Source organism: Lactuca sativa, chromosome 2 (assembly GCF_002870075.4).
Source record: "Lactuca sativa cultivar Salinas chromosome 2, Lsat_Salinas_v11, whole genome shotgun sequence".
NCBI classification, from domain to species: domain Eukaryota; kingdom Viridiplantae; phylum Streptophyta; class Magnoliopsida; order Asterales; family Asteraceae; genus Lactuca; species Lactuca sativa.
Genome location: NC_056624.2, coordinates 151,108,981 through 151,133,138, shown reverse-complemented (window position 1 = coordinate 151,133,138; position 24,158 = coordinate 151,108,981). Strand labels below are relative to the sequence as shown.

The window sequence follows — 24,158 nt, the reverse complement described above, 5'->3', positions numbered from 1 at the left end:
AATATATAAAAAAAAATTAGATATATGTGAATATATAAAAACTGAAAAACACACAATGATCTCATTTCGTGAATAATTACTAAAAATTTAATATATATATATATATATATATATATATATATATATATATATATATATATATATATAGTAATAATCACATGTTTGTGTGTTAAATAATAAATCATTAAGTATATTATACATATTAATCACCGAGTTGCTCGAGTTTTACAATATTATTTGCTTCAGTAAGGGGCGGATCGAGGAGTATTCGGATTTCTTAACTCGCCTTAGTAAGGGGCCGAGTACGGAGTACTCGGCCAACTCGACGAGTTTTACAACACTAATTGTGTCTGAAGTTAGTGGGGGTGTTATCGTCGATATAGTCTAAGGCTTATCGATTTCATCTTGCAGTCAGTTGATTGTCAAAAGTCAAAACCCCACTTTTCTTTAGTCCTGGATTTCATGCTTCTCTTGACACATTGCTTGGTTTGGCTTTGGCCTTTGGGGGTTATTTTTTGGGCTAAACATCATGAAATAGGGAAAAAAAAATACAATAAAACCCAACTCATTTTAGGTCTTCACTCAAAAAAAAAAAAAAAAAAAAAAAAAAAAAAAAAAAAAAAAAAAACTCATGTAATTTTTTTAATTGTTAAAACCATTACATTTACTTTTGCCTTCCAATTTTGCTCAAATATCCGATAGAAAAAGGGTTCATCCGAAGATGTTTTTTTAATGCTCCCTATAGTTTGCTAAATCAAACAACTTGAGTCCAAATTCTACTTTTTACACCGATAGTCCTTGAATTAGGATTTTTTTGCATTGGTCATCCCTCCTCTAACACCGTTAGAAATATGGTGTTAAACGTTTGTAAAATGGTGCTTTGCCCATGTTTTGTCTTTGTGTTAAAACCCTTGCCTATGTCTCTCTCTCATGTTTGGGTAATAATCTAAAAAGAAAATTGAAAACACTTAAATTGATGTTAAATTGTAAAAAAAAAAAATGTTGACAAACATCCATGTGTAATTAAGGAAAAATCTTGCAATTTTAATAAAAAATGAAAACGAGTCCAAGTTTTGTTGTTAATTTTCCATTAAACTCACAACCACTATCATCGCCCTTATAGACTCTCCTAATCCACATGCATTTGAAACATCTTTTCTTCCATTAAAGCTACACCCATTTTCAACCAACATATCTTTAAGCCATTTTCCTAAATCCTCCACCCCTTTGACTAGACTGGGAAATGGAGCGGGTTTTGACCCTGATCCACCCCAAACCCGTGCAAAATTAATGGGTTTGGATCATATTTTATGATTCATTTACCCATTAACGACTCATACTCGTCAACCCTTTTATTAAAAGGGTCGGGTATGGATCACTATCGATCTGATCCGTTTATGACCCACCCCATCTAAATTTTGAAATATAAATTAATTATTTATAAGTAATAATACATTTATCAATCTTCACATATAGGAGTCAAGGAGTTTGTCACACCCCAAAACCATGAACGGCGGAAACGTTCCGGAGCGGATAACGTCATGTACAGTATCACAACAATGAAAAGTAGTAAACAAGCAACAACATCATCCATTGCATTAATAATATAATTTTAATACAAGTGTGTTCTGTCAAATTATAATAAACACTATGCTATAAATCAAAATGAAAGATGAGTCTTGAACGAGCACCATCTTCTCTGAACCTTGCATCGGTACCTGTCTATGGTTGACCTGAGGATACAAGTTATTTTGAAAGAGAGTATCAGCTTTAAAACTGGTGAGATCATAAGTATTTTAGTGTCTTAATTTGTATGTAAGTATTTGTATGTATTTGAAATGTAAGTATTTGTATGTATATGAACTGTAAGTATTGAAAATGTATATGAACATCCTAGAAAACCATATGTTTCCTACTAAAAGTATCCTTCTACCAAGGCATCTAGTGTATGTGTGTGTGTCTTTTGTAAGAGTGTGTATTTTCCCAAATCTGACTATCATTAACCAAAAATATAGTTTCTACATTACCGTGCGTCGTGTGAATGCTCACGAAATGAATGTAATGGGAAAATGAAATAGTACTATGGTGTAGTGTCGGACTACAATCGTACTAATTACCTTAAGTCTAGGGTAATTTTGTGAGTAATGTAGTATTTGTAATAAGTGACTACTTCTGTACTCTTATTGCCTTATTTGAGGGATAAGGAATAATATGATGGCTAGATCCCAGACTATACGCTCCCCTGTCAAAGGGATTTTGGGACCTTTACACGACCCCTGCATGTATGCAAGCCGTGAACATCCACATTACTATGATCATGTATACCCGATATACTATCATAATGTGTTGTGATTCATCGGTATAGTTAGATCCTGAACTTGTTCTATGCTATAGCACCTAGTGATGTCTGTCCTATTATCGTATATGTAAGCGCACTCATGTAAACGTATCTATGTATACGTACTCATGTAAGCGTAATCATGTAAGAGTATATGAACGTATGCCTTTGCTACCCAAAGGTATTGAACTGGCTGAAAGGAACTATTATGTCCATATATGTACACATGATATATAACTAATATTTAAACGACCTTCGGACGGATACCTGATATCCCACCATACCACATCTCAAGAGCGAAAAGGAAATAGGGTGGATAGCCTTCCTAAGTCCTTTAAACATTACTTATATAACTATACATATATAGGCATGCTTATAACCGGGTCTCTATGTAAACGTATCTATGTATATGTACTCATGTAAGCGTAATCATGTAAGAGTATATGAACGTATGCCTTTGTTACCCAAAGGTACTGAAATGACTGAAATTAACTATTATGTCCATATATGTACACATGATATATAACTAATATTTAAACGACCTTCGGACGGATACCTGATATCCCACCAGACCACATCTCAAGCGCGAAAAGGAAATAGGGTGGATAGCCTTCCCAAGTCCTTTAAACATTACATATATAACTATACATATATAGGCATGCTTATAACCGGGTATCTATGTAAACGTATCTATGTATACGTACTCATGTAAGCGTAATCATGTAAACGTACTCATGTAAATGTAATCATGTAAACGTACTCATGTAAATGTATAGTAATGTATTGTAATGTTCTGCGTGTGGTAGCTGAAATGTGTGTTCTCTCTCTATCTAGCAAGTATTGACTCATGAATGAACTGACTCATTGTATGATATCGTGTTCTAGTAATAGTTCTAGTATCTTCTGAACTACCCCTATGGTAGCTTACTAGTAATGTAACTGGTACGTATGAACATGGACGTATACCCTTGCTACCCAAGGGTATTGAATGAACATGGAAGAACCTTTATGACTATATATGTACAAATGATATATAACTAATATCTAAACGACCGTCGGACGGGTACCCGATATCCCACCATACCACATCTCAAGCGCGAAAAGGAAATAGGGTGGATAGCCTTCCTAAGTCCTTTAAACATTTCTTATATAACTATACATATATAGGCATGCAATTGACAATATAAAATCATAAAATAAGTTTTGTAAAACCTTTTGAATATGATTTCTATCTAAGAAAAGATCGACTTGATGTCAATCTATAAAACAGGTTGAAAGCATGGGTTTGATAAAATAGTTTAAGTATAAAGAAACATTTGTTTGAAACACAATTATAAATGAGTTTGAAAATGAAACATACAAAGTATAATGAACAGTTTAATAAGGAGTTTTAAAACCTATAAAACGTTTAGAAAATCATTTGAATAACAATTTTTTGGTAAAACAGCTAATGTGTAGTAAATCATTTGAATGCTGCTTATTAATCACATGTGATTGATATAATAACTAGCATGATTCTACTTGTATCCCCCCCATAAAACATTTAAAAACATTTAAAACATTGATTAAGGGGTATGAACTCACCTGTTGTGAGTGGTACTGAAGAACTGAAGAGGTAGGATTGCTAGGTGTCAAGTGAAGTCTTGAACACACTCTATGATCCTAATTAACATATAATATCACATATATGTATCAAATTAGTCTATAAACAACTAATAAACAAAGTCATGACACCCTAGACATGCTAAACACCTTCAATAAGTGTTATTAGCCCTAAGGATTGCATATAAGTTGTTGTAGGCCAAGGCTAGGGTTTTAGGGTTCCAAAGGACCCCATTCATGAGTTTACTCTCCAAGAACCAACTCACAAGGAGTTTACGGTCATAAACCCTTGAGTTTACGGCCGTAAGCTCCTAAGTCTTATGTTATTTGGTGTTTTGAAGTTCTAAATGTTCCCTAGAAGCATTCCTACTTGATGGTTTGGTCCGTGGAAGAGACTAGGGCTCCTTTCAACTCCTTTAGGGAGTTCACGGCCATGGGACCATTTCCCTTAGAGATTACGGCCGTAATCTCTCATGGGGATGGGTTTTTGGTGATTCCTAGTCCCTTAATTAACTAGGAACTAATCTAAGATAGTGTCCAAGGCTTTTGGAGGATTAAAAGCATCTTTTGGCCCTTGAGTTTGGAGTTCACGGTCCAAGAACTTCTTGGGCCGTGAACACCTTACTCTTGGTGTTTTTGGGTGATTTCTAGTCTTGTACACCCTAAGATACAAGCCTAATATACTTTCATTGCATAAGGCAAGGACTAGGCACCATTTTCCCCTTTAAAGAAGGGTTCACGGTCCAAGATGTTCTTGGGCCATGAACTCTTACATCTTGTGGTTTTCCTATGAATTCTAGTGTTTTAAGCACATATATAGCCTTATAACACACTAGGATGGAAGTACTTACGATTTGGGACGAAAGCCCGAAGATCCTTAAGAGAGAATTCGACTTTTCTCTAGTTGGAAATGTAACTAATGAATCAATATGGCTCAGAATCCTATATATAGTCCTGAGATTTTTGGCAGAAAATATTTTATTCACGCAATGATCTCTAATATCATAGAGTTTTGGAATAATAGAGTTGCACAATACCCTAGTGCATCCACTCTCCTGATATCTCCTTAAGTGTAAACCTTAAATACTCAAACTTATACTAAAAGTTTGGAAATTTACTGCAACTGTTCTAATCTTCTACTGACTTGATATGGTTTGTACAAAATGGAAATTTCGGGTTGTCACAGAGTTAGACTGTTAGACATTCTACTTCAACTTCCTAGTTCAGTTCCTAATCCAAATGGCCGATTGCAGTCGACTTCGAATATAATCGACTTTATAATCTTTTGAAATCAACTGTGAAATTGATATTCCACAATCAAGACGCAAGAGCAAGAAGAAAAGGGTTCAACCAAGATTCAATAAGAAGAAGAAGAAAAGGCGGTAATCGAGTGATCGACATTCCACAATCATAACACATTGGAAGAGTTATTTATATATCTATAATTGGTGTTTGTTTTGGAATGAATGTTTTTTGGTTTTAGTGATCATGTTATATGTGTTTTAATGAATAATTATAACCTAAACTTAATCTTGTAAATTGATCGGGTAAAAGCATTGAAATTCGTTGATCCGGTGGATAAGGGTATGGGTTTAATCATTCAAAACCCTGTGGGTTACAGATCGGGTTTGGATTATCATTTGAAAATTGCTTGACGGGTTTGGATCAACGTTGATCCGCTCCAAACTTGCTCCATTGTCAGGCCTACCTTTGACGTTACTAAAATTAGTACAATTTACTTGTTAGGTCTACAATAATAATAACATTCAGGTACCGACTTAATTGTCCTTGCTAATGGCCATCAATAGAATATGCTTTTACCTCATTCATATTAGTTTAAGACAACATAAATACTTACTTCATTTGTTAACAAAATTCAATCATAAAATAAGTTCAATAGAACATCTAATAAAGCCCTTCACTTTTATACTTTAATCATGCAACTTAGGACATGTCATCCAATCCTTGTGGAAACTCCCATGAATAAATGTGATTTGGTCGTAAGATTTACAAATTTATAGACGTGTTGAGCATACTAGATGCATAACCAAATGATCCATGCAACTTAGTAATGACATGGACATGACATGTTGTATTGGGTTAACAAGAAACTTGATTGTTGACCTAAGACTCTAGTAATATTTTGTCCACCCACGTCAAATGTAATATTGGGAGCTTGATTTGTAAGTGTTATAAGTCATGTGTGTGACCATAAAATGTTGAAATCTATAAATTATGACGAATGTATGTGGATTCAAAATGAAATGTTAGTACAAAAGTTATGGATAATAGTTGAAATTCCTATATGTAGGAAATACAGGTATGCTACAATCATATGATTATGAAAGAAGTGTAAGTAGTTGAATTCCAAATCATCCATAAAAGTTAGGTCTATGAAATCACATGAAACGAGTAAAGTATAATGAAATTAGAAAATATTGACTTTACGAATTAATACATAAAAATGTGGGGGCAGTAACATGTTTTGAATGGAAAAAATATACGCAAGTGTGTGCAAATATATTAGTTATGTGATGAGAAACCTTCAAATCCATGTATGGATTTACAGTGTAGTTATGGTGCATGAAATCTATCGTTATAAGGTTAAAGTGGTTAAGATTAGAAGAACATTGCTTTGGAAGCCATTTATTGAGAAAGAAAGGATTACAAATTCATTAGAGGAATGTAAGGAATAATTAACTTTTAGTGACCAAGGTGTGTAATGACACCAAGATTGGGGAAAGATAAATATAAAATAATGGTGTTTGGAAATCAAGTAAAGACTTCAAAATATAATGTTACTATGAATATATGATCAAAGGATTATGAAATTTGTAAGTAGTCTAATGGTAGAGACAATATAGATAAGTAAAAGTGATGGTTGTGTCCAAGTATATTGGTGTATATAGAAAGACTAGTTGATAGTGTAAGACAAACAAGGATTGATATAAAGAAAGAATAAATACTTTCGAGAGAAAATCCAATAGTTACAAGACAAATAAGAACAACAATATATAAATTTATAAGTAAATTACTATGAGTTTGAGGTGAGTGAAACATGTGTCGATTTTTGGGAAGTCAAATTATAACGACCAATGAGTCGACTAACATTCAAAATAATTTTTATGTATATGAGTATGCGATAAAGATAAAGAACTTGAGAATGTAGGATTTTTCAAGAAAGTTTTAAGAACATGCTTGGAAATCGGAATTTAGATATTCATTGTTAGTTAATAAATTTACTCTTATCTTAATAATTCAAGGGTTAAAATCCTTTTTAAGGAATTAATATTTGTAATATCCTTCAAATCCATCTCAGGGTGTTATAATAAGTTAATATGAATAATTATGCTTTTGCATGTTGATTAAAAGGGTAGAGTCCTTATGGTGTGTAAAATATGGACAAATAATTGAAATTTGCAATCTAATGACCAACTTTAAATGAAATACCATTATAATTAACTCATACTATATTGATTTTTTTTTTGTATGGTTGAAAGCATGTTTATGCAATAAATAGTAAAAACAAACAAAACATGCAAATGTTATGTTCCAAGGTGGGACAAGGAAAATGATAAAATATGTTTGGCATGTTATATACAATATGATACTGTTGGAGTTATAGTTATAAGTGTTATAAAATAGGATAAGTGAAATGATGCAAAGATTTTGGTGCTTGAACCTAGTAGTGAAGAAATAACAAGGTAGATTGTTATATATGGAGAAGACAATAAAGCCGGATGTTATTATGTGTAATATTTGGAAAACAATGAAATGATTCAAATATACTTTGGACATTAAGTGTAAATAACGACATCATTAAATAAAATTGCCCAAATATAAATAAGCTTATAAGCATGGAGAAAAAAAAGACAATAGTTTTAGTGTTTGTATTCAACTTGTGCAACATCCTCCATAACATGAGTCTGGTTTGCCCACAACTTATGTCTGGATTCCTCCCGAGCCCACAACATAAGTCTGACTTTCCTTTCCGGCCCATAACTTATGTTTGGCTTGCTCTCAGGTTTGTTGGCCTCCGCACAAAGCAATATTGCCTCAACCCAACAACATTATGACAACATACGAAATAGAGAAACATATAGCCAACAAACATATAATCATATAGATATAACAGATCACTACAACATAACATCATCCTGATACTAGGATACATGACAAAGTAGGCCGACATTGGTGCCTCAACCCACAAGTATAATGAGGTGAACTCACCTTATGGTATGAAAAATAACCGAACATATCACTGCTATAACACTGCCTCTACATATCACCTATACAAATAATAGGGACCCAAATCTCAAACTACTATTCAATTACCCAAATGCCCTTAATTCAAACTTGGTAAAGTTAAAGGTCAATTGGTTAATATTTCCCAAATAGAACGAGTACGCTCTGCGTACCACGACTCTACGCCCCATATAGAGGATTGCTTGCATTTTACGGGAGAAATAGGAGGTACGCGCTGCGTACCCACCTGTACGTTCTGCATACTTACGTGTAACGCCCGCAGATCCGGGCTAGTCAATTTAGACGCAATAGGGGTCGAAAACGACTTTTCGACAAAAAGATTATTTAGAGTAAATAATCTTAACCAAGTTGTAGAATATGTCACAAGGTTTTCGTACATATAAAGAACGCCGAAATCCGAGTTATAACGAAGAAGTTATGACCCGTCGGAACCGGCACGGCACCGAGAAGCGTAAATAGTAAATTTATGATAGAGAGAGATTTAGCCTTAGCGCTCTAAACGAAAGTCGTAGAATATGTTAAACTAAGAACATAGATAAAAAGAACGCCCAAATCTGACTTCATATGAAGAAGTTATGATTTTTTGAAGTTTCGGATAAGCGGTGTACAGCCCGAAATTCGAATTTTAGATCGATTGATTTTTAGCCGACACAACCTAAACGAGAATCGAAGATCTCGTTATTAGTAGTGTAATGATAAAAAGACATACGAAAATGGACATCAGATAAAGAAGTTATGAGATTTTAAAGGACCAATCCTGTCCCGGCCCGTTAAAAATATAACTTTAAAAATCAAGTCAAAATTAGCCGACGGAGTCTAAACGAAAGTTGTAGAGTACGTCTCCACCTACGCGTGGATATAAAGAACGTCAAAAATGGAGTTCGTATGAACGAGTTACAAATTATAATAGCATATTTACGTATTAAAATAAAATATAAATCATGTATACGTACACATATATATACATATGTATATATCATTAGAAAGGTATCGACGATGCGGTCATTATAAGACTAATGTTGAGTTCTTTCGACATTAGTTTAGTACAAATATCATTAAATCCATTTAAAATAGTATTATAGAGGGGTATTTAGTTGTTTATATAACTAAAAGGTCATTAAGTAATTATGGAGGGTAGTTTTTGAAAATTCAATTAGTATAAATAAGAGTCTTGGGCTCTCATATTTCTTGCACCATTCTCTTGATTCAAGAGTCTTTCTCTCCTTATCCCCCGATCATTTCGGTCCCTCGTGATTCGACTTCTCTTTCTATAGTTTAGTATAGTAAGGTGAGCACTGAAGCGCTACACGAATCTTTCTTAGAAAGATTCAGCGACGAAGTTCTGCCCCTGCAGAGCCCGACTCCTAGCTAAAACCCCCTTGTAAGTAAGTTATGCTTACCTTATTTTAATATAGCTTATATTTAAAATTAGTATTGTTATTATGAACTTATAATAAATATTTGAGCTATTATTATAACTTATATAAGTGTCGTTATAATATTTTTTAACTACTCACGGTACGGGGAATCTGATTTAAAGGGCCGCATAGGGTTGTTGGATTTCAGAAGTGCTATATGCCAAAATGGTCCTGCCCTCTGGTGTTTTATGTCTGGCCCCTGTCTGTACATAGTGGTTGGAAAATATTGTTTAACGTTTATATAATAATAATAATAATACTAAGACTAATAGTTGGTCACGGTAAATATTAGACTAAAATTTAGCGATAATAATGCTAGGTTTCGTCGAAGAAAAATAGAATCGTTAGAAGCAAGCGCTGCCCGATTTTGGAATCATCACTTTAACAAGTGAGTGCATAGTTACTTTCAGCTTACACATAGATATGAATTATTTTATATAAATTATGTGCTATGTGTGCATATTATCTGAATACTTGCTATCTATGTTGGATGAACGTTTTATACATGTTTTCAATGATTTAAACTGTATATGTATTTTATATCTACAAAATGTGTTGGGTAAAACATGGGTAGATGTAATAGTTGCTGTGTGACAAGATAAAACGATGAAAGGCCTCGTTATATATGTTATTGATGATCCAGTCATATAGCAGAGTATAGATGACGACCACGAACTATTATAGACAGTCCAGTGGAACACTAGCAGGCTCGCAACCTGTAGGTGTTTATTCGAACTGTGTGTTTATTTGAACTGTGTGCTCACCAGATGTACTCCTTCCCCCACATGGTTGCCTTAAGGACATTTATTGCTGAGGAATCCCCATAGCAGTAGTGTCCGTCCCGATGATAATCCTTAGGATAGGTCCCTTATGATAGATGCTTAGGGACGTAATGTGAGGATAACGGGAACGGGTAATCGGGTTTGTTTAATTTAATGAAGTTAATAAACTTGTTTATTGTGGGTTGAAAACCCTATGTGCTCACCAGGCTCCCAAGCCTGACCCACTCAGTTTTATGTATTAAAGGTAGTGGCGCTTGAGCATAGTTATGATGTTTGGACGAGGGATTACGGATATAGGCCTGTAGATATGAAATAATGTAGTAAGGCTTATATTGTACTGTTTATGCTTTTGATCTGTACGAACATGACATCCCAAGTCTTTTAATGAAATACATTTCTATGGAAATGCTTTTGATAAATCTTTATCATATTTTGTTTTGGGACAAATTCCGCAACACTTTTATTTAAAATGTTACTCTGATTTTTAAACAAAGCATAAACAAACCGGTCTTTTCTGGCCGTGATTTTGGGGATGTCACATTACGCTGCATCCAATTCCTTTTATTAAGTTTTTAGTGTAGAAATCCAACTCATCGAACTTCAGATCTAGACAAAAAGGGACGTCTCAGTGGATAAAGTAACTAACTTTATCCATTTGCATGTATACAAAAGGGTATAAATTCAAACCCTATGTCCAAAAGTCATCCGGGACTCCAAAACCCATGCACGGTTTAATAAGAGTGACCAAACTCTCATTTTTATGACTCCATAAGCTCAAAGCTACAAAAAAACACACCTCAATGGCCTGGAGTAGCTCATACTCTACTAGACCAAAACTATAGGGCCAAAAATGTACACAAACCCTATAACTAGCAGGATCTTAGTAAATAAATCATCAAGTTCCAAGCTTTATACCTTTTTGGGGTTGCTTGAGGGTGAGATACTTTGGATCTAAGCTACCTTAAACTTCCAAGCTAATTAACCACCTCCTTCATCCTTTACAGGCACAAGAACACACACTTTCAAGCTCAAAAACACACCCCAAAGAACTAGGGTTTGCAAGGAACGTTTCTGAGAGATGGAGGCTGATGGGAGGAAGGTCTTAAAGGAGTTAAGTCCTTTATATAGGGTTGAAACCCTAAAAATTTAGGGTTGTGCACTACGGCAATAGGCAATACGTACTATAACTCCTCCTGTCCATTAAGATGAGTTACGCCATATGTAACTCCAACTTACGCTTGACGTAAGGGCCAAAATGTCAACATTTAAAGTTTAGGAAAAAAATGAAAATACCTAGAAAACGAGTTTAAAATGATAGAATGGACAAACTTTACAGAAAATGAAATTACAAAGGTACGTTGCCTAAACCAGTTTTGTATAGAGAAATATATTGCTAGTTTTTGTTCACCAGCATTACACGACCTATGTAATTGGAGCCTTGAGAAACATGGTATATGTATTTGGAGCATGGAGAAACACAAACCAGTGTGATAATGGATATGAGTTACATGTCATGTGTAAACCATATAAATATCCAAAAACATGTTTCGTCCTATCTTTTTTGATACTTGTCTGTTTTTCCTGGAACCTGGAATAACACCCCCACCATGCATCTTGCATTTAGGGTTACCTTATAGACTTATATATAACTCAAATGTTCATAATTATGAGAATGACCAAAGTAGAATGATATTTTAGCAAAATAAGATGTTATTTTAGAACAAAAGTGAAATAAATGGATAAATCGATGAAGGAACCTTTGAGGGAAGGGTTTATACTTTCTATCCATTTCACCCAAAAACTTATGGAAACTTGTGCAAATGATTCATCATGTGATGAGTGTGTGTAAACAACTCCAATAAGAGAATTAAGTGCACATGACATGGGTTTCACAACCTTGAAACTTAAAGATATTCGCTTATTACTTTCCTTTCAATGGTAGTAATTTCAAGGGTTAGTTATGTTTCTGAAACCATAATTGCTAGTGATGATTATAATAATATTTTTAGGAAATTATTTAGTTAAATTGAGATTACAATTTAGTTTTTGCATTTATCACTATATTTTAAGGATGAGCATAGGCGGGTACCCGCCTCATTTGGCGAGAACCGGAACCGGCGGTTCCTAGAAAGTTAGAACCGGAACCGGAACCGCTTTAGGCAGTTCTTAAATGTTTGGAACCGGTTCCGGTTCCGGGAGCGGATAACCCGGTTACATTAATTTTGTTAACTTTTGTCGATAAAACCACAATTTAGTTCGATTCAAATCAAGTCAATTCGGACCAAAGACGGACAAAACCGGACCAATATATATTCTAAACCGGTCTAAGTAACACACATATTTATATGAAATTATATATATATATATATATATATATATATATATATATATATATATATATATATATATATATATATATATATATATATATATATATATATATATATATTAACCGGTTCCGGCAGGTACCCAACGGGTAGCAGTTCCAAAAAAACGAGAACCGGAACCGGAACCGCTTAAGGCGGTTCCATAACTTTAGGAACTAGAAACGGAATCACTTAAGGCAGTTCCAGTTCCAAAACCGACAGTTCCGAGGCGGTTCCGGTTCCAAAAACGGGTACCCGGTTCCGATGCTCATCCCTACTACATTTTATCACTTTTAACAATTTACAAAATATTCTTTGGTTTTTTAAGTGGAACTGAAATTTATATTTAAATTAACACTATAATGTTATATTTAAATTAGCAATTTAAGTATTTTGTCTAAACTGTTCAAAAGTTGTAGCTTTAAACTGATAATGGTTTACATACACAACATTTTAAATCTAATAAATTAAGTATAATATTGTAAAAGTTAAAGACATAACTTTATAAGTAGAAGTAAAAATATTATTTTAAAATTAAAATTTAGTTTATTTGTGATTACACTTTAGGTTTGATATTTATTTAACCTTATTAATCAACTTATAATCATTATTAGAAATATACTACATTTGATCACTTTTAACTATTTACAAAATATTTTTTGGTTTGTTTAAGTTAAACTAAAATTTATATATAAGTTGACTCTGTAATGTTATGCATAAATTAATAATTTAAATATTTTATACAAATTGCTTCATAATTGTATCTTTAAAATGATAATGGTTTACATCCAACAATATATTAAAACTAATAAATTAATTATAATATGCTAAAAGTTAACAAACATAACTTTATAAGTAGAAATAAATATATTATTTTAATATTGAAATTTAGTTTATATATGATTACACTTTAGGTTTGATGTTTATTTAACCTTATTAAACAACTTGTAATTATTATTTGAAAGAAATTGAAAAGTCATGGGAGTTTCAAATGAATGTGGTGAAACAAAAAATACATGGGAGTTTCAAATGAATGTGGTTAAAGGAAAAATGCTTCTTTTACAAGTATATAAAGATACTAGATTTAATCACATATTTATATAATATATTGTTTCTAAATCCCATGTAAATCATGAGATATTGTTTTGTCTCATGTATTATTTTTCAAATATCATGTATTTCATGTACATGTTTAGAGACTTAAAAGATCTTGGCTCTTAGAAAAAAAAATTACGTTTTGAGAAAGTGGCTTGAAAATAGTCCTTGTATTTGGATGGAGTGGAGCTTGGCAGACGTAACACCTACTTTTGAGCTCACTTTGCAACTATGTTTGGTGTTTGATGTGAAGTTGTAATTTGGTGTGAGTATTTTAAAATATTATATTTTTTGTTTGAGACCGAAATGTTGAAATTGAAAGGGTTATTTGTGGTTACAATGAAATAGCCGGTTGCGGTAAGGCCATCATGTATACTCTCCACACAAAGGATCGTGGAGAGCTTCCAAGTCAGCCGCCTCAGGCCACTACGAACAACCGAAGTACTCTCAACTACCGGTAAAGAAGAGAGAAAATAAGTTGGGAAGGAAGAAGAAGACCATTGGCCGTTTACAATCGTGATGCATACCATGAAACACCACGAAACTCCTCCTCCACGAACGGTTGGATTGGTGTGCACAATCGTTGTTTATTGCCCGCTGTCCCATAGACAACTTTGCTGTGTTGATGGTGGTTGGTCTAATTGGTAAGAGAATCCTTCCACAAAAAAATTTCATATTCAAACTTAAACCTAAAAGCCTGTTATTGTAGTTCAAAATTGTTAAAGTATAGAAAAAGGTTATTAAAATGGAAGGACTTTAATAAAATAAGTTAATTGAACATTAAAAAAAAAAGGCAAAAAAAGTTTTATATGATTCGCACTTATATTGTGACTACTTTTTTTTGAAGTTTTCCCAAAAATTCCATCCACTCAAATAAAAAAAGAAAAACGGAACAAGTGATCGCTGCCGTCGGTATGTCAAAAACCCTAATTCGCATTTCCTCATCTATATAACACCACTATTGTTACCTTCAAATCACACTCACCAAACCCTAGATCCCTATTTCAACAATTGTTTCAAAGCTTACTTCTTTGATTTTATAACATTCATATGTTTTAGTTCATATCAAAATGTATAGCTGATTAGCTGTTGCTGGTTATCGATGATGAAAAATTTAAGGCTTGTTTCTCATGAACATTAGCAGTTGCCGCTGATAGAGCTTTAGCCTTCGCCAGGGAACTCCTATTTTATCTCGTTTTCTTTATTTTTTCATTTTTTCAATTGGGGATCGTCTGCCCCTTTTGCAAATACTCTATTGCTTTAGGGATGGAATGATATCCCCTGATATTCACTTCACCCTCTTCACTTTGTCAGCGATTTCATTAGTCTGACTAGTTTTACAAGTTGCTGATCATTTATGGGTGGGAGATCTGGCTTTTCTTTAAAATCCAAATTAGTGTTATTTGCAGTTTTGATTTTATTTATTGTTAGAATTGATTATGGAACTGATGATGATAATCCAAAGGCTTGTTTCTCAGAGACATTCGCAGTGGCCGCCTAAGAACTTTCGCCTTCGCCAGGCTTGAGAGTTAATGCTGCTTTTTTCCTTCCTTGGATGTCTGAAGTTTTAATTTATTTATATTTATTGTGGGTTTCTCAGTGATGATTTCATAGATGACGAGTCTGATATATCCATTCCATTCATCATGAAGACCAACCGAGGCATTTGTCTGAGAGATACCCTTCAATATCGCTCAAAAACTATTTTAATTTTTCGTTTGATTTTCACAGTTCTATTTAGTTTAATACATTTATCTGAGCTTAAATTTCCTAAAAATATCAAGATCGAGAGGGTCAAGCTTTAAAACCCCAGGGGTTTTCAAAATAAATTCAAACAAATTGATGAATAAATAAATATTTATATTAATAAAAAAAACTATGGAGAAATAATTATATTTTGACCATATTTGTGGTTTAATTATTTTTTTAGTTTTATCGATCAAATATTTTGTTGATTTTTCATACGTTACTTTTTTAGTTTTATCAATAAAATATTTTGATCATTTTTCATATGTAAACTAGTGTTGGTTTAAAATGACAATGAAAATTGAAAGAAAATATCAATTTTGAATTCTGGATTTTGAAGGAAACGTAATAAAATTTGAAAATATAGTAAACATGAATGACATATTATGTATTTTTTTATAACCTAAACGTTTAGATAGTTAATTAAGAAATTTAAAAATTATCTTGTGAAAATTAATTTTTAAAAATTAACCATAAACAGCATGATAATGTGATAAATGCCAAAAAAAATTAAAAAAAATTATTTATTATAGTGATGATACATTTTGTTGTAAAAGCTTGAATGTTTATTAGAAATTTCATAAGGCTTATTACTTGTAACATGACATGTTGAAGTTTTTTTGAAGCATTTGCGGGCCTTTTTACCATCAACCCCTGTGGCCCTGCCCCTTCATACCCACCTTTCAAAACCCTAATTCCCTCGAGTGGTTTTTGAGGCATTTGTGTGATATTTAGGTGCACTTTGTAGAATGAAGATTCTGTTGTTGAGGATTGTAGTGCCGCTGCAATTTGGAGCATTGATTAGTTCGGTTATCTTTTGAGCTTGTAGTGAGTTTTTTTCACAGGAGTCGTGGATCAAAGATATCAATGTTGGCTCACTAAGTTGTGTTTTATGTATATACTAGCAGTGTTTTTGATGTTGTAACGGTGTTATAGTAGTGTATTTGATGTTATAATGGTGTTATGGGTTAGCATATTGTATGCTCTTATAAATATGCGAGTATATGATTGATTGTGCATTCTTAATTGTACAATTTTTTTTATACACCGCACTCGATTTATCGACTTGACTATCATTGAATTGTTCGTCAGGTTTTAATATTTCTATGTTAGTACGTGATATCCTTCTTGATAATACGACATAAAGTTGGTCATGCAAATAGTTAGTTTTAGAAATTATTTTCAATCGGGAACATGTTATATTTCAAACAAAACAAGTGACTTTTCGATGGATCGTTTCTTTTCGGTGTTTATTTGTAATTCAGAAATTGCTATTTTATATGTTTTGGATTTTTTTTTTAAATAAAATGCTATTATGGATATAAAAATAAATATACAATGTTCTTTTTATATAAATATACATTGTTGATTACAAACCGGATTAATTCGTTGTTTTTTCAATATAATTATGATTCATGTTGTTTTTTGTTATAACATGCGGGTATCAGTCGATGCCTAGGTGGGCATGAGGTGGATTGTGGTCAAGCGACTAATCTCCGTTTAGACAAAGATCCTTTATAAAAGTAGAAATTGAAAGTATGATGCTATAATAAACAATTTTCTTTGATGAATTTAAAACTGTTACTCCTACAAATATATATTTTGCTCCCATGCATTAAAATTTGAGAGCTTTGACCGACAAAATCTTAATAAACATGATGTGAATGAAAGTTTAGATATTTAAAATTGATTCATGTGTACATTGGGAGGTTTGATGCCCGTCCTTTGGAAAATATCTAGTGATATAGTCACACATTCAAACAGTCACATACACACAGTCACACACATTTAGCATTCCATTAGATATGAACTCGATCTTCAAATTCGTGATTTGTGAAGAATAGATATCAAAATACTTTAAGATGTCTTCCATATAAAAATTATATCAAAACTTACATAAATAATAATGTGTGCAAATATTTCTTAAAATTAACACTATAACATTCATAATAGCAATATAGTACAACATATACAAATGAATAAAAGATGGTTGATTGCTTGATTAGCTTCTTGAACTTGTACTTAATAAGCAAGAAACTTCATTGCTTGATTAGTTTTATTATTATCCGGAAATGAATAATATATATCAGTTTCATTGTTCTCTTTGAGTATCTACATACAAATAAATTGACTTGACTGGTCTACAAATCCAATCTTCCAATATAAGCAGGGATATAATAGATTTCCAATGAAATAAATGTTGTCACACAAACTACATTGTTATCAATTGGGCTTAATTCATTTTGGGTGGGGGTATAATTGGTTAAAACCAAACTATTTAAAAAAAAAATGTTTTCTTTTTTATTGTTTTTTTTAGTTGCACTTTTGATCAGTATTTTAGGCTTCAAGGGGATAATATGTCTAACCAGTTTTCGTTAAAGATGATAAAATGTTGGTTCGAGTTAATAGGTTTAGAAACCTAATAATAAAAAGAGGCAAATGTACCAGATACACTAAGACTCTGTTTGTTTATCTCTTAATTACAAAATTAAGAGGTTAGGTCTTAAAAATTCAAATTCAGATTGTTTGTTTGCCTCTTATTTTTTACCTCTTAAAGTTCTAAATGCTTCTTAAATATTCATATATTAAACCAAGTCTGAATTTTATAAAAACACGCATTTTCCTTTTCTACCCTAAACAATCGACGAACACCTTCACTAAACCAGCGTTGTTGCCGCCTCCTCGAACGATGTTGCCGCCTCCGTCTCCGACGTTCCAGGTGAGTTTCTTCCTTCTTTCCCCCCAAACTCGATAACTTTACTGTTTTTATGAATTGTTTGGTCTGAAAATCGATGGTGTCTCCCCTTTAAAATCGAGTATCAGATTTTTCTTTTCTTCTTCATCTGGAAATTAGGGCTGTTTTGGTCGTTTTTTTTTCCAGATTTTTTCAGATGTTTTGGTTGTTTTAGTCCGAAAATCGATTGTTTTCTTCCTCTTTGCCCTAAAATTTGATAATAAGAGTTGAATTTTTTCTTTCCGTAATGTTTTGCTTATAACAGATTTGGATTGAGTTTTAAGTGTTGATGTATGTATAAATTTTGATAAAACTGTTATTAGGATCATCAATTTTCGTCTCTTAAAATGTTCAATGTGGGTGACACTTGAAATCCGATCTGTTTCAAAATATGATGTTGAATTGTTTGTTGATTTCATCAGATAATGGACGATTTCTTGCTGATATGGATTATGTTATGATGGAATTGTGTGTTGATTTCATCAGATGTTTACTTTATAAAAATTTTGATGGTCTAATTTCTCCACATCTGATGGTATGATTTCTTTTGATTTGTGTTGATTTTTTTGTTTATAAAAAGTGAAAAATAGTATGGTTATTTCTTAAGTGTGCAGGAAGTAAATTTGGTTTCAAGACATATAGGATTGGTGGTGGTGTTTTTTTTCCAATGTCACTAGTTGCAGCATGGACCGAAAGAAGTATTTTTATTTGGATATTATATGATGTTTATGTTTTCATGGGTTAAAAGAAGTGAATTTGGAATAATTTATGTTTAACTTGGTTTTATTGTATGATTTTTATGTATCACTGGATTGAAAAAAGTGTATTTGAAAGAATTTATGTTTAATTTGGTTATTATACAATAACTTCTAATTTTTATCAATTATGCATTTATAATTTAGCACAATATAGAACCACTGAAGGGTAAAATGGTCATTTTTATCATTCAAATTATAATTAAGAGGTTCCAACCAAACAACATGTTAAAAGTTTAAATCTTAAAAGTTCAGACCCTCTTAGAAATTCAAACCTCTTAAAAATTAAGATCTTAATAATTCATATCCTACCAAACAGCCCCTAAGACACACTAACTGGAAAATTGAAAATATATTAGAAGTAAACATAACATCTCATCTTAGAAAATTAAATTCAAATAAAGATCTTCAAATTTAATATCATATATCTAAAACATCCAAAGGGTTTACATAAATTAAGCCTCTTATAACTTGACACTATTGTTGTTGATGAAAGGCTCGATTTTGCAAGTTTAGAATAAGACAAAGGGATCAAATCTGCATGTTCGGAATCATACAAAGGGCATGATAGTAATTTCATATAATTTTTTAATAAAATCAATTGCATTTTAGACATAAACATCATTTTTATATAAAATGTCAAAAGGGTCAGATCACTCTTACCATGAAATAGAAAAAAATCATCTTCAAGCTGTGGTGTCCAAACCATCCTCATTTAATCTCATAACCTGATGACACATGTATATTATTTTGGTTAACAAATCTAAATCTCCAAATGAAATGATCAAATTACATCAAAAATCCTACAAATTAACAAAAAACCAGGAAATTTGTTATTGAAAATACAAGAATGTATGTAATTATTTGGTGGGGGTTGTTCAAGGACCCATCTTCCTATTTTCTTTCATGTGCTTTATCTGCACAATAAGAGCAAACCAATATTAGTATGATGATGCTATAATACAAAGTATGATATCATGATGCAAAGTAGGATGAAATTCACAACATAGACAACCATATACATAAATATAGCCATAACCACGGCAAAATACAGAAACACATACACAATTACACACACAACCATAACCATGACCATAACCACACACATACACGCATATAATATGAAATAGGAATGTTTAAAAGTATGATGGAATATTTTTTAAGTGTTATAAGCGAAAAAGTGATCTTAACTTCTTAACGGTGGATGGTGGTGTTTACCATAATAGACTTTGGGATAGTGGTGTTTAGCGGGAATGGATTTTGGGTTTATTTGGGTCAATTATACAAAAATAAACATGGACCAAGTTTTGGATGGATAACAGATGGTGGGATGGAGAAACAACTGATGGTGATGGTTGTGGTGCGATGGTAGTTGAGATTAACAAAATTGTATATACAAAAAATATGATAAAAACTGAGATCCCACATACCTAAACAGTGAACAATATACCTTTTGTTGAGGTTGCTGATGGGACTGTTAAACGGTAGACCAAACCAATACCAGAGGAGCCAATAGCCAACCATCATCTCCATGTTTACTCTCCCAAGTTTTCTGTCTCTTCTCCAATGAATACAACTAACCATAATAAAATAGCATAAGATACATGATGTTATGAGAAAGACTGGGCCTAATCTTTCACACCAGATACATGATGTCTGATCAAGTTCACTTGTCATTAACATTTAATTAAACATCTTTTTTCAAACTAATTTTAAACAAACCTACATTGATATCTGTAGCACCTGGTTCCTGGTACGTAAAGTTTCATTTGAGTATTTTCATTTTAGCCTTGGACTCGGCGAGTTGTAGGTCTGACTCGCCGAGTAGGGACGGGACCCGGGACACGTTTTAAGTTGGCAACTCGACGAGTCCGTATCCTGGACTCGGCGAGTCACCGCTGTTTGATGAAACCCTAAGTTTCAGGGGTTTGCACCCTATTTAATCCCTCATTCCGCGCCAAACTCGCCCCCATTCACCCTCAGAGCCCCCAACATCGTCCTTGCCCTTTTTCCTTGAGAGATTGAAGTATTTGGGTGTGTTTTTGAAGTTGTTGAGGAGCAAGAAGAGAAGATCAAGAAGAGGAGAAGGAGGCCAAGCATCTATGTGTCATCCCAACGTTTTCCCTGAGGTATAGCTCATTTCCCCTCTGTTTTTGAGCTTGTAGTCCCTAATAGTTTCATGAAGGTCCTTCTTGAGCCATTTCCCAATTGTTGTGCATTGTGGGTCGTATTAAGTTGTTAGCCTTTAGATCTAGGCACTATTCGGTCCCTAGAGCTTGGATCTACTGTCTTTATGGAGTCATGTTGCACACAAGTCCTAGATCTACCCCTTTTGGTGCACTTTGAGCCTTAAAACCTTCATTGGTGATGATCTACACGTAAAGTTGGAAACTTTACGTGTAAACCAGGCCCTAGGAGCCCAGATCTATGAATGGCATGGACTGGATTCAAGCAAAATCGCGTATATGGCTTTTGCATGAAGCAGACTCGGCGAGTCGCTCATCTGACTCGACGAGTCGAGTCGCGAGTCTCCGAGTTTGTCCCCTTTTCGTTGTGTCGAGTAGAGTAGTGAGTCCTGGGTGGACTCGGTGAGTTGAAAGCCGAACTCACCCATGAAGGAACTCGGCGATTCAATGCCCTGACTCAGCGAGTTCAAGGCAATCTTCTTAGATCAAGAACAGACTCGGCGAGTTGTTCATACAACTCGACGAGTCACAGCTTAAAGTGTTCATCGGATGAAGATGAACTCGGCGAGTTGTTCATACAACTCGGCGAGTAGGATGAAGGACTTGGACATCAGTTTAGAAGGAGAACTCGTCGAGTCAACGCCCAACTCGACGAGTAGAGACGGGTTGCAGGACAATCGATTGGATAGGGACTCGGCGAGTTGGAGAGCCAACTCGGCGAGTCGGATCAACTGAAAGTTGACTCTGGCTTTGACTTTTGACTTGATCAAGGGTAAAATGGTCATTTTACCCAAGGGTCAGTTAGCGGTGTTTGATTGAGTGTTTTGTGGGAATTATAGCCGGAGGATTTCCGGAACAGCAACAGCAGCAGCAGACAGTCAATTCCCACACAGGCCAGCAGCTATTTCGAGGTGAGTTTCCTTCTAGTAGGAACGGGTCTAAGGCACCAAGCCCGTATCTCTTGGTTGAGTTGATTATGATATGTGCCAGTATGATAGAGTTGTCTATACTTGTTGTATGTGTGATACTTGTATATTATGGGTTAGCGGTTGAGTGTGGGCAAGGCCCGTATCTCTCCGAGAGTGGAGTGTGGGCTAGGCCCGTACCTCCCAGATAGTAGAGTGTGGGCGAGGCCCATATCTTCCGGCTAGCGGAGTGTGGGAAAGGCCCGTATCTTCGTGAGTGTGGGAGAGGCCCGTAACTCCTAGCTTCATGTTGTATGTTGTATGCTTGTATGGCATGAGGTATTATGGGGGAGCTCACTAAGCTTCGTGCTTACAGTTTTCAGATTTGATTTCAAGTACCTCTTCAGCTAAGGGAAAGGAGTCGACATGGTAGCGACATATCACACACACTCTTGTTTTCCGCACTATGGATCTCTGGGATGTACTCTGAATTATTACTATGACATTACCGGTTTTCAGACATGAATTATTATTATGAATGTTTTGTAATGATGTTTTTATGTTTTGACCTAAATTAAAAATGAAAATTTTAACCGGTATTTTTGGGGTGTTACAAGTTGGTATCAGAGCCCTGGTTTGAGGGATTCGGACACACCTTCGGGGGTGTCTGAACTCAAATCGAGGGGTCAAAAGATTTTGAAAAAAAAAACGTTTTCTAAAAGGTTAAGTAAAGTACTTTAAGAAGGAACGAAGTGTGCGATGTGCGCAACCGGCCGAGCTCAAGTAAGTATTCCCCAAAGTACCCATACAAGTTTATGTTGTGTTTATCAGTTTCAGTAGAACAGCATGCTGGAATAGGACTAAGGATCTAGGAGTGTTGCCTTATGTGCCTGCTTTCTGTGCTTCAGTGTATGAAAATTGCATGCTAGATTTGAGTAGACAACAGTAGGATAGCCTGTTAGGGGTTATGCTTGATAGAATGAGTTTAGCATTATATGCTAGTTCAGTTCTCTCTATAGAAGCATAGTGGTTTGAGATTGTTCCCTTAGTTCGAATGTTGCTTGCTTTGTTCTTTGTGGGACTCTGAGTGATGGGAGTTAGCCATTAGGTGAATACGTCACGTCACATGTGATCAGGGTTGAATAATCTTAGAGTGCGGGATTTGACCCTATTGCGCAGATCTCGTTTGAGTCTAACCGTTGTAGGGACAAGTCTGTTACTCGAAGGATTATTTGAGCCTCATCACATGTGATGGTATTCAGGTAATGGCTAATTGGCATTTCAAGGAGGCCTTCAGCAGCTGAGGGCTGGGTAGGGTAGAGTCAGAGATTTCCCTAGGGCAAGCCTACGGATAGATGTGGAAGGTAGTATGGGCCCGTATTACCGAAAGCATAGGATTCGTACCCGAACCAAGGAAGGCCAAGTTAAGACCAGTGAACTTGTAGTAGATGCGACCCCTCAAGAAGTATCAGTATCACTACGATTGTTATTATGTATTGCAGAATGGTGGTACTACGATCGAGGCCGATAGACGGCGGTTCAGGAAAGGGATCAGGTTCCGAGCCAGTAGATGAGGGGCTACGCGAGTTCATCGCGTCAGAGATCACCAGGGGTATCCTTGAGTCCACCCCCATTATCTTCGGGTCGATCAAGGAAGGGATAATCGAGCTGATGGAAGATCGCCTTCGGGCATTCAGGAGCGACATGGCATCGGGCCAGTCGGGATCTCGCACATTGTCCTTCAAGGACTTCAGGGGCAGTGGTGCGCCGGATTTTCACGGGGCGAAAGACCCCATAGCTGCCAGACGATGGCTTGCCAACATTGAGTCTGCACAGATGATTAGCTTCTGCCCTGAGGGGTCGAAGGTGAGGTTCACAGCGGGGTGTTTATGAGATCGAGCTAGGGTTTGGTGGGAGTCCGTGGGGGACTCATTGGGAGCCTCGGATGTCGAGGCTATGACTTGG

General features: G+C 34.5%; 3 non-coding genes across 3 annotated transcripts; all 3 read left to right on the top strand.

Moving 5' to 3' along the window:
* Positions 1-15,122: 15,122 nt before the first annotated feature.
* Positions 15,123-15,239, top strand: LOC111918941 (small nucleolar RNA snoR99). The gene has a single exon (XR_002859372.1). It is a non-coding gene; the product is annotated as a small nucleolar RNA snoR99 (small nucleolar RNA).
* Positions 15,240-15,310: 71 nt separating this feature from the next.
* Positions 15,311-15,434, top strand: LOC111918944 (small nucleolar RNA SNORD14). The gene has a single exon (XR_002859375.1). It is a non-coding gene; the product is annotated as a small nucleolar RNA SNORD14 (small nucleolar RNA).
* A 27-nt stretch (positions 15,435-15,461) lies between these two features.
* Positions 15,462-15,546, top strand: LOC111918943 (small nucleolar RNA SNOR75). The gene has a single exon (XR_002859374.1). It is a non-coding gene; the product is annotated as a small nucleolar RNA SNOR75 (small nucleolar RNA).
* Positions 15,547-24,158: the final 8,612 nt, after the last annotated feature.